The sequence below is a fragment of the Epinephelus fuscoguttatus genome, linkage group LG21 (genome assembly GCF_011397635.1).
Source record: "Epinephelus fuscoguttatus linkage group LG21, E.fuscoguttatus.final_Chr_v1".
NCBI classification, from domain to species: domain Eukaryota; kingdom Metazoa; phylum Chordata; class Actinopteri; order Perciformes; family Serranidae; genus Epinephelus; species Epinephelus fuscoguttatus.
In genome coordinates this window covers 26804873-26817028 of record NC_064772.1, presented here as the reverse complement: position 1 = coordinate 26817028, position 12156 = coordinate 26804873, and the positions used below count along the sequence as shown (strand labels likewise).

Sequence of the window (12156 nt, the reverse complement as noted above, 5' to 3'; positions counted from 1 at the left end):
ACTCATCAGACCAAAGCACAGATTTCCACTGGTCTAATGTCCATTCCTTGTGTTTCTTGGCCCAAACAAATCTCTTCTGCTTGTTGCCTCTCCTTAGCAGTGGTTTCCTAGCAGCTATTTGACCATGAAGGCCTGATTCGCAGTCTCCTCTTAACAGTTGTTCTAGAGATGGGTCTGCTGCTAGAACTCTGTGTGGCATTCATCTGGTCTCTGATCTGAGCTGCTGTTAACTTGCGATTTCTGAGGCTGGTGACTCGGATGAACTTATCCTCAGAAGCAGAGGTGACTCTTGGTCTTCCTTTCCTGGGTCGGTCCTCATGTGTGCCAGTTTTGTTGTAGCGCTTGATGGTTTTTGCGACTCCACTTGGGGACACATTTAAAGTTTTTGCAATTTTCCGAACTGACTGACCTTCATTTCTTAAAGTAATGATGGCCACTCGTTTTTCTTTAGTTAGCTGATTGGTTCTTGCCATAATATGAATTTTAACAGTTGTCCAATAGGGCTGTCGGCTGTTTATTAACCTGACTTCTGCACAACACAACTGATGGTCCCAACCCCATTGATAAAGCAAGAAATTCCACTAATTAACCCTGATAAGGCACACCTGTGAAGTGGAAACCATTTCAGGTGACTACCTCTTGAAGCTCATGGAGAGAATGCCAAGAGTGTGCAAAGCAGTAATCAGAGCAAAGGGTGGCTATTTTGAAGAAACTAGAATATAAAACATGTTTTCAGTTATTTCACCTTTTTTTGTTAAGTACATAACTCCACGTGTTCATTCATAGTTTTGATGCCTTCAGTGAGAATCTACAATGTAAATAGTCATGAAAATAAAGAAAACGCATTGGATGAGAAGGTGTGTCCAAACTTCTGGCCTGTACTGTACATGTGCAGGGAGTAAAAAAAAAAAAAAAAAGATACAGAAGAAACATAACAAGAGGTAGAAAATTAGATGAAGGTGCTTTTATTATAACAAAATTATAAAACCAAGTTAAAACCATTTTTGTCAGATAAAACTCAAACTGACCTCACACTCTTCTTTCTATCTTCTCTGGCTCTTATTAAGCAGTGTCAGTTCCGGGTCTGTAAACAGGCTGCTAAACAGCAGGCAGAGACATGCAAAAGAATAAACTCAATTCATTAGCAATATGGGAGAGATTTCAGTATATATCTTTCAAATTCCCTTTTGGCTGCAATGCCATTCGGTGCTATTACAATAGGGGATGATGGAATAATCAAGTGAAATATGTCCATATGTGCTGGATGAAAACAACAAACACAAACAATTCCATAACAACATCAGCGCAGGGACATAAAACAACAAGAGAAACGATTCAGTGAAAGCAGACTGCAAACACCTCCTGCTGCAAAGGAACGAGACGAACAGACAGATGAATGGTGATAATTATCGAGAGTCTCCTGCAGCCACTTTTCAACAGTGTCAGCAGCGCTCTGGCTGTGGGTGGACTATATAGCTCCGAAAACCAACAAAGTTATAAGCCGTGGCTCCTGGTACTGAAGTGGGTAAAGTGACTGATAATCATGGTTGATTACTTCATTTATTCAGGGAGGTTTCACTGAGAGCAATAAATCATTAGCACACACTGTTCATACTTGGAAAATGGGCACAGGTATGTAAAAGGCCCCACCACTTCTCTTACATAGTGTGGCTGAATCCAAATGTCTGGACTTCACTGCACTTACAGACTCGCAGTTTTGTGGGCATGTTCCTGGGAAGTCTAGGAGTGCTTAGGGCTGTCCAAATCGACAATTCAACCAGTACACAAGGAGCATCAAGTGGACTTTTAACAGACTTCTGCAAGTCCAGAGGGTGGACATATTTTTCTTGTGTTACAGTCTTTAGCCTTGGTCAGTAACGGAAATGGATGATACTTATGCTTAAGGTAACAGTGTGGTCAGCAGAAAGACGAAAAGAGGCCTTGAGGCCAGGCTGCTTGACCTTTGTTATGAACGCACTCCATCTATCATCTCCCAGTTGTGTTGAAGGGAGTACAGCTGCCCAGATAAGGGTGCCTAGCCGCTCCGTTGCCATAGCTCCCGAGGTAAAGGGAAAGGGTAAGGGAGGTTGCCCTGTGCTCCAGGCTCAACAGAAGAGAGTTTTTAGATATGTGCATTTTGTGAGAAACAGTCGAGGTGATCTAGAGCGAGCCAGGTGAGCATGCTTGTTGTTTAAAGTTGGTAACCAGTAGACACTCCACAAAACCATCCATTGGGACAGAATAAGCTTATGTGGGAGCGTGGAGTAACTCACAATGGAATACTGTTTGGGTTAAATGCAAGAACTGGACAAGGACACCCTCAGCATCTCTCCACCATCAAGTCTTCATTAAATACCGTGTGTGATCCATTGAAGTCTCCTGAGGTCTCCTTCAGCTATTAAAGCATCAGCTCTGACTTTATAGCTTTATGCATGTTTGGGGGGTTTTGTGTTATTGTGGTCATTTTTGTCTCCTTGTGGTAGTTTTGTGTCCCTTTTTGGCTGTTTGTGTCTCTTTGATGTTATTTTTCTTCTGTTTTGTCATTTTGTGTCTCTTCAGAGGTATCTTGAACCCGTTAGTGGGTATTTTGTGTCTCTCTGCAGTTCTTTTGCATGTTTTTGTGGTTGTCTGTGTCTCTTTGTGGTTGTTTTGCCCCTTCTTGTAGTCATTTTGTGTGTCTTCATGGTTGTTTTGCCCCCTTTTGTGGTTATTTTGTGTCTGTTGTGTTATTTTGTGTCTCTTTGCGGTTGTTTTACCCCTTTCTGTAGTTTTTTTGTGTCTCATTTTGGTTGTTTTGCCCCTTCTTAGAGTCATTTTCTGTCTCTTTGCGGTTGTTTTGCCCCTTCTTGTAGTCATTTTGAGTCTCATTTTGGTTGTTTTGCCCCTTTTGTGGTTATTTTGTGTCTGTTATGTCATTTTGTGTCTCTTTGCAGTTGTTTTGTCTCTTCGTGTAGTCATTTTGTGTCTCATTTTGGTTGTTTTACCCCTTTCTGTGTTTTTTTGGTCTCATTTTGGTTATTTTGCCCCTTCTTAGAGTCATTTTCTGTCTCTTTGCGGTTGTTTTGCCCCTTCTTGTAGTCATTTTGAGTCTCATTTTGGTTGTTTTGCTCCTTTCTGTAGTCATTTTGCATCTTTTTGAGGTTGTTTTGCCCATTTTTGTGGGGCAAAACAACCAAAATGAGAGACAAAATGACCACATGTTGTCTCTCATTTTGGTTGTTTTGCCCCTTCTTAGAGTCATTTTGTGTCTCTTTGCAGTTCTTTTGCATCTTTTTGTGTCTCCTTGTGGTCATTTTGAGCATCTTCCTGGTCAGTATGTGTTAATTTCAGTGCACATTGTGCCTGTGCCCGGTAGGTAATAGCATTCCTAGCTGCCCACTACAACCACAGTGTTATCTGCTGGTGAGTGAACATGAGCAAACCACATGGAGCAGTTAAAGTGCCTCTCAAATTTATCCTGGTGGTCATTCTTCCTGGTAACAAACACTGATATCTGTGTTTTGAATGGTTTCTAAAGCAACCAACAAACCTACTTACATTTGCAATTATATTGAGTTGAGAGCCATTTTCTCAGCTGGTGAAAATATTATTTTACATTCTAGTAACGTTGGAGTTTCTGTATGTGGCTTGTTTCTCTGCCTGTGCACTTACACTGGCTTTCACTGATCATCCTGTCCGAACAGCTGTTTCCTCCATGAGATTGCTGCAGGTTAAATTATTATTGTTAACAGAAGTAAGAAAAAACAAAGGTTACACTTGGATTACAAATCACAGAGTGTGTGTAGTGTTCATTTTTTTGCAACTGACCAAAACAGGTGAGGAAAAAATAGGGAGTGCTGCACAGCTCGCTCTGTGTAAAAGTTCATGGTGCAGACAGGCAGCCTAAAACTGCATCCCAGGTGCTCTGACTGTAGTTAACAATCATTTATTAATACATGGATGACCAACATGTTTCGACTCAAGACTTTGAGGGTCTTCATCAGGGTGTAAAATGCATTTGAAAAGCTCATGTGAGGGTCATGTGACAATACTGAGTGTAAATACTTTAAATAATTAACATATAAAGTAACAAGACAAAAGGTTCAATGCAATATAAAAAGAAAGAAAACAACAGTGAAATAAAATAAGATTTATTATATATTGTGACAAACCTGCACATGAAGTGGCAGAAACTGAAAAATCATCCAGTAGGGCTGTACCATTATATCACATGACCTCTGTCACATGACCGTCACATGAGCTCTTAAATTGCACACCTGTTTCCACTGCATTTTACACCCTGATGAAGACAATAGTCAAAACACGTTGGTTATCCATATATTAATGAAGGATTTTTAACTACAGTCAGAGTTCCTTGGATGCATTCATGGACTGCCTGCCTGCACTATCGACTTCTACACTGAGTGAGCTGGTCAGTCATTGTCTTTTATCTTTAAGTAACCAAAACAGGTGCTTTACCTCTGTTATCTCACCCATCTGATTAACTTCCCTAATGCACACTTACTGATAGGTGACACAGTGTCAGTACTGTATTTAACTGTGTCTGACAGTTACGTTAAAAGTGACAGGGCTCTCTTCTTTCACTTTCTTATTTATTGTGGCTTTTTCTCAATCCATTTCCAGTCTGTACAAATATGTTAACTAAAGACCCAGTTTCTGCTTGCTTACACAGCGTCCCACAGCTCATCATTATGATTTTTAGTTTACACCTCTGCAGCATTTTTTATTCCATGACTATAATAACATCTTATCCAACACAGCAAACTCATTTGGAAGGTAAATATACAATGTCTGCTGTGCAGATTATAAAAATAAACATTAAAAACCTCTAAATAAATAAATAAATGAACAGAAGAAGATGAACATGATATTATAATCCCACATTATCATTACTTTTACTTTCTGGAATAAAATGATCATAGTGCATAAATGAAAAGGGCTTACTTAGCTTACTTATTAATGGTGCTACATGTACCGTATATCACCAATACCACATTAGCACTGAGATCTTGATATAAATATTATAATCAAATGAGTATTTCAGAACAAATAGAGGTCACTTAATGCCACAAAACAAATTAGTAGCCTACCGTTCTGGGCTAATGTCTTTTTTTGTTAAGACTTGAAGAGAAAGTGTAAAATGAGAGAGAAAATATTTGATTAAAGAAGAAAAGACAGGATTATCTTGGGACAGTCAGATTAAAAAAGGGCGACAGAAGAGACACTGTGTGCGAAATGGCCATCATATTTCAACATAATGAAGATGTTTTAGTGCGAGCAAAGAGAGAGCAAATTGAATTAAGGGGGAAAGAAGGAACAAAAGAAAGAAAGAAAGAAAGAAAAAGAAATCCCCAGTCTATTGGAGTCCGCAGAACTGACTGTGCAGAACATATGATAAAGCCACACATCTGAAACACTCAGCCATTCTTGACCTTGGGAAACCAGGTGTGTTTGTGTGTGTGTGTGTGTGTGTGTGTGTGTGTGAGTGAGAGAGAGAGAGAGAGAGAGAGAGAGAAAAGTGAAGAGGGATAGGAAGCTGGAGAGATGATGGAGTGCAGGTCAGGTGATATTATCATCATCATAACCCAACTGGGAGCTGGTTGCCATGGAGTGTGTGTGTGTGTGTGCAAAAGGGGGATGGGGGGTGTAAAACAACATGGGTGGGGTTGGTGGTGGTGGTGGTATTGACAGGAACAATCTGCGCACATATGGGGACTCATCTCCAATTTGGGAACAAAATCACATCCTTATTAGGTTAACCAAACTGAATTTGAGGATTATAATGATTTTGAGTTTAAGTTAGGTTGAGTTTAAGGGTAAGGTTTGTGGGTAGCTAGTGGTTATTGTCATGGTTAAGGTTATGGTAGGGCTAAAGAAATAAACGAGTGCTGGTGTGTGTGGAAATGAGGTGTTGTTTGAAGGGACTAACTATCCATTTACAAAACAAAAGATGAACAGCCTGCGATATCCTAAGAAAATATGTGCAAGGTCAGTCCAGTATCTACTCACTGTTCAAATTGTGCCTGAAACCTGGGATCTCTGAGGCGGACTTTATATTTCTGTGTTGAATCGACGCCGTACCTACAGTGTTGGCTCTGTATTGATGTAGAGCCTACGCTGTAGCCTGACGTGCATCTCCCCAGAAATGTAACTACACATTGTGGCGACACAGACCTGTCTATTTTTGTAAGCTGAAACGTTTCCCTCAGTGGAAACAAAGCTCTTATTTGCTTTTATTTCACAGATAAGAAACAATAAATTGTGAGGATAATAAAGGATAATAAAGCCTCCACAAAATAGCATTTTAAGTCTTGTGTGTGATTTATCCTGGCTTCATATGAGCAGAGGAAATCTCTGCTCGTCGCTAGGCTAATTTATACAATGTAAGATGCCATAGGCCTGTGCTAATAGCATTACCATGTTGTATTTGTTTGGAAAACATGTTAGTATAAGACAGTCGTTTTGTCAGTGAACCTTGTGAGTTGTAATGGAGCCAGATTTTGTAACGTTATTTTTGTTAAATGTTGCTATTGTCCCAGGTTTTATATGAGAAGAGGAAAAGTTCGCTAGCTGCTAGGCTAATTTATACAATGTAAAATGCCATAAGCGTGTGCTAATAACGCTAGCATGTTGTATTAGTGGGGAAAATGTTTCAAGACAAAGACAAGTGTTTGTCTGTGAATGCTGCGAGTTATAGTGAAGCTGATTTGTGTACTTGTGTTTGGAATTGTCGCTATTAAACCATGTTTAATGTGTGTTTTGGGCGTGTTTTGAATCAACTAAACTTTACAGCACTTCACAGAAACCCAGCCGCTGACTAGTGTTTTGGAGGAATGACACAGACACACCACCGCACAACTGTAAGTGCCCACAACAAGATTTTTTGGGGAGTTTTTTCTTATCCGCTGCGAGGGTGCTAAGGACAGAGGGATGTCGTATGCTGTAAAGCCTTGTGAGGCAAATTGTGATTTGTGATATTGGGCTTTATAAATAAAATTGATAGATTGAACAGCGTAGGGTCTGACGCACAAGAATAAATCCCACTTCAGCCTTCACAACTGCATCATTATTAGGTGTGCAAAGTCATCTAGTGGGCCAGATTGGACCCATTGGAGGGCCAGTTCTGCCCCCCAGGCCGTGTGTTTGACAACCCTGGACTAATTGGTGCCATGGGTGACCTTCTAAAAGACACTCTCATGACATGCACACAGCACTTGCTTGGCTGTAGAGTTAGGAAATATATCAGTCACATGCAGGGTGCAGATGTTCCCTGTGGAGCCACACTGACACTCCCCTGTGGTCCGTCCAAAAAAGCACAGAGCTAATAATGTGAGTGTTCATGTATGACACACATTAAATGTCTGAGACAACTCCCACCCTCCTCCTACCACGCTTCACCTGAAGATGGCGCTCTGTATTCTTGTATGAGAACGCTGCGCGTGTGCGTGAGTGAGTGCGAGAGCGAGACAGAGAGCTGCTGTCTGCCTCCTCTCCGGCGGTGTTGCCTCCCCGTCGCTGCAGTGCTTTGCTGCTCTCCTCTCTCTCTCTCTCTCTCTTTCTTTCTTTCTCGCTTTCGTACCCAGCGCCTCGCCTCTTCCTCCACCGTCTCTTCCACATCTTTCTCCTCCTCCTCCCCTTGCGGATGCCTCAGCCTTGCACCCCCGGCCCAGGATCCCGGCAAATGGTCGCTCCATCCCCGGCAACTCTGGACGCAGGACGCAGCGAAAAGGCGCACCGCTCCGTTGTGATCTGATCTGAGCACACTGCGGATTGACTTGAAAGAGAGGCGGACCGAGGGGCAGAAGGGAAACGAGGGGAAGCCGGACGCTGACAGTGGCCAGGATCTCATTTCGGTAAGTCATCGCGTTATTTCCCCATGCTGTAGACTTCATATGATCGGGCAGGGGAGGGAGAAGGTGACAGGTCTTCAAACGCCTCTGGTTTTTGTTATCATTCAACAGAGTGGGACGTGGTTATAGCAATTTTGGAGATGCGCAGGAGCTCTGCCTTCTTGGTCATGCACGGTGGATGATTTTGGGAAACTGCTGGTTTAACAATAATGCCCTGCTTTTGATAACAAGCTTGCTACGAAGCGTCCGACTGTGCTCAGATCACCCAACACACAGCAGATATTTGGCTCCAGCTGACTGCTGACCCAAATTCACCATTGGTTGTGCGTAAAAGTGCTCAAAAGGTGTGAAAAGCACATTGTAAACAAAATGGGTATGGCTGCTCCTCTTTGTCAGGTGATGATTATTGAATTTCTGCAACTCCATTAACAACCATAAGTAAAGTTGTTGCTATAACCTTAAAAATATCTGGACAGGATATCATGGCATAGTGTGAGAGCCTATATGATTCATTACTGGGCCAAACAGGTGCCAGAGGTATTATAGTGCAGAATATTGCTTGTGAATCTCATTGTCCGCTGATACCCATTAAGTTTTATGGAATTGCCTTTTGTCTGTAAGGTGCTGGAGCATGGGAGGTGATGCAAGGATAAGAGTAGGGGTAAGACTCCATACCTTTCCCACAGCCGTACTTGTGCTTTGATCAATAGACATTTGCAGGAGGAGGATTTTGTGCTGGCAGTTTGTCAAGGGCGTACAATATATCCAGCAGATGATGTGGAGGAGAAGAGGAGGAGGGGGGGGGGGGGGGCTGGGGGTTGCTGCTGTTAGGCATGCTGTGGGTACATGCTTAGCCTAGTGCATGTCAGCAGTCGGCCAGGTGCGTGATGGACAGCAGAGGCTGCACAGAGCGGGGGAAACGTGTTCGTGTACGCTCAGCTCCTGTATCACATTAAATCCTTTGTCTTTTGGTCTGTGTTGCTTGGAAACTATCAAACTTTGTGTTGAGATCTGCAGGTTAGGCAGCGTCCTTTGTGGCCAGGTAGGCAGCCGTGTAACAAGGAGAAAGCAATCCCCTCTAATTCCCCTCAAACTGACCTCTGGTGCAGGAATATGGGGAGTTATAGATTACTCTTCCCACTGCTCAGTCTGCTTCAACCAGCATGTTATCCACTTTTCCAGTGCTTTAAGTGATGACAGTACAACACTCCGCTTGCCCATGAGCCGCACATCTTCAAGAACTTCAGCAGATTTTTTCGTAATTTTGAGGGATAAGCAGCATTATAAGAGACATATCACTGTGGGAACTGTCTCAACAATTCTCGTGCAATCTCTGTCTCCCTCACACACACACACGCACACGCTTCAACCCTTCTCTAAATTTCCTAAAGATTAGCTTCTTTTATGTCCAGTGAATGTCTCCAGTGGGCATGAAAAGCCTCGTCCTTCATCGCGGACACAGATTAAGCTAATTCACACAGCAGCGCAGGCCTAATGCCTAATCACTATGCTGCGCCGGCAGAACAGAACAGTCTTTATACTGTGGTAGCCGAGAGAGGGAGAGAAAGACGGCGAGGGAAGGAGAGAGGGAGAGAGAGCAAAGGGGGGAAAGCTAGCCGCCGGTGCCTATTGATCGGACGGAGGGGCTACTGGCAGGCGTCCACAGGATGGAGTGCTGACGACAGTCCAAAGAGCTGCTGGGATGAGCTAGTGGTGCTGATGAAGGGAGGGGAGAGTTTGAATTATGGTTATCCTCCCTGTGGCAGAGCAGGGTCAGGGAGGATTTGAAAATATTGTAACTGTTATGGATTTAATCTTCATTAGAGAGTGAGAGTGGGGTGTGGTTTGGTGCATTGGTAGTGTGACTGTCATGCTTTGTCATTCATTTATATCTTTAAAAAGATCCGCGCTGTAGGCCAGTTCTTTACACATACAATGAGCAAAGATTGAGATCAAAAGAGGTCGGAATTCCCCTGTTAAATGTCTGGTTTGATGTTTTGGTGTTTGATCACTTGTGTGCTGAAAGGCTTGGTATCAAAATCATCTTCCCAGGCTGCAAAGTATAGCTGTGTTCAGAGTGCATGGTAATGTCTTCACATTCAGTATAGGAACCTGACGTTGAGGAGCGTCAGCAGCGAAATTTGAACTTCTGATTTCATTTCATCTCATACTTGATAACAAGACAGACATCTTTCAGGGAGATGGGACTATGTCCATCCCTTCTTCCTTCACTTGTACCAGGAATTTTCATAATTTATGTGATATGTAAGACAGCGTGGTGAGCAGGGAGACTGTCCTACACCAGCAGTATCTGTCAATGAGCGAGGCAATGAATTTCTAGCAGGTCCAGCGGCTCTGTTCTACACAGACCCCTGACCTTTGACCTCACCTCAAAGTGGACAAAGCCAAAAAGTTTCCCCCCGTAGTGTCACACTATGCATATATCATTTTAACACAGACAACATCCCCTTTAGGAAACCATTTGATCCAGAAATGTGAAACCTGTGAGAGCACAGTCAGTCTCCCCAATATTGTTTTCATTTGTTTTCAAGAACCTAAATATTGGATTAGATGAATGTTGATAATGCACAAATGGCTTTCCTCCAGAGGAGCCATAAGGCCCGGTGGCAAATACGGTACCTCTTTTGAGGTGTGACACAAGCCCAGAGGCAACATCTGATGCTGCTCAATTGTCAACGTGAGACAGAAAAAAAGGCTATTGTTGTATTGACTGCGTGTCTTTTATTAGCAGTCTAGCTATTGGCTGATTTGAAATTAAGTTATGACCTTTTTCTCCTCTAACACACAAAAATCACTATTTTCTTTTATGGAGACGTGAGTGTTCGTAGGTCTATTCATGTCCTTTCTATCTGTTACTGCTACGTGACTGAAAGAAGGAAAAAAACATACAAAAGACAACTGTAGAACGCGAGGCACCATCAAGAAGAGCGAATGCTTTGATTTAACGCTTTGATGTCCTTGAGCTCTGTCATGTGCTGCATGTTGCCAATGTTTTCTTTTATACGTTCACTTGAATGCAATGTGAATGGGCCCTGGGCGAGTGGCTGACATTTGATCCATACTTGCCGATTGCATTGATTGCATATGTGTGGACACAGGGGAGGGCGCTAATTGACAGCCTCACTGTGCTCATCAATCAGCTGGCTTGATGCTGCTTACATTGGAGACTAGATGCTTATGAGCTTGTTTAATGACATAAAAAAACAACACTGATGTGCCACTGCTAATGGACACTTTTACAATATCCCCATTACTGTGGAATTGTTACAAGATTACATACATGTTACGCACCATTAAACCTGTAATATCACTCTTCTTTCTCTCAAGGGTGCTGTGCAGTGCACCCAACATGGCTATCTTGTGGGGATGTCAAGGTAGTAGTCTAGATGTTACGCTTTTGTTCCCAAGTGCGTCCATGTGAGTCAATGTGAAATATTCTAATGATCATTGCTTTCTTTACTGTTTATTAATTAGAGTGAGAATGAGATGCATTAGCAGCTTGCTATCAGGAATGCATTCACCCCTGCCAGTGGAACTGCAATGAGTTGGTCAATGATTCTCCCTAATTTCTCATTTTATATCCGGCAACATTAAAGAGAAATACTGGACTGGCAGTATATTTTCAGCGTCGGGTAGTGCTGTTACTGCTTTTACTGCCCAGCACAGCACTTTAGTATATTGAGGCACGTATTCCAATGCAGCACTTACAGGAACAGTTCAACCTCAAATCAAAAATGCATTTCAGATAGAAACACTTGAGTCAAAGAAAACTTTATTTCCATTTGCAGTATTATGTTTGTCAGTATGGCTCTGTTCTTGGGCTTCTCTGCCTTTCCTTGGGCCTACGCAGAAAGCCTAAGGTGAAGAGACTACACCTCTCTGCCCTTCCATGTGCGAATGAGGAAAACCTGAGGAAGACAGAGCAAACCTTCCTGCCCTTCCATGCGCATACATGGCAAGGTGAGCAGTTGCAAAGACCCCCCCCCCAGGAACAGAACAGAGCAGCATCAGACACAGCATGAAAAGGAGGAGCTGGGGTGGAGGCGGGTTGCAAAGCCACTTGCAGAGGAAGCAGCAACAGTAGGCAGGCCAGAGCAGTTTAAATCCGGTGCCCTGAATGAGATTCGCCAATTGGTTGCATAGAAAGGAATCATGTGATCAATCAGCTGCTCCATCAGTTGATTGGACTGTTTGAGATCAGCTGATGTAGCTGGGATGTGAGCTGAGCTTGACGTCGTGTCCTGCCTGAACTAACGCTATGCTCAATATTTTTCTTTTTACCTGT

The 12156-nt window shown here is 42.8% G+C and overlaps 1 protein-coding gene across 3 annotated transcripts in view; it reads left to right on the top strand.

The window, feature by feature from the left end:
* The first annotated feature begins 7470 nt into the window (after nucleotides 1-7470).
* ctnnd2a (catenin (cadherin-associated protein), delta 2a) overlaps nucleotides 7471-12156 on the top strand; it is a 363304-nt gene continuing 358618 nt past the window's right edge. For 2 of the 3 annotated variants that reach the window (XM_049565224.1, XM_049565223.1), the window contains exon 1: nucleotides 7472-7853. The gene's annotated coding sequence lies outside the window, so the exon portion shown is untranslated. Of the gene's footprint in view, nucleotides 7854-12156 lie in introns of all 3 variants that reach the window. The other variant, XM_049565221.1, reaches the window with a different exon arrangement.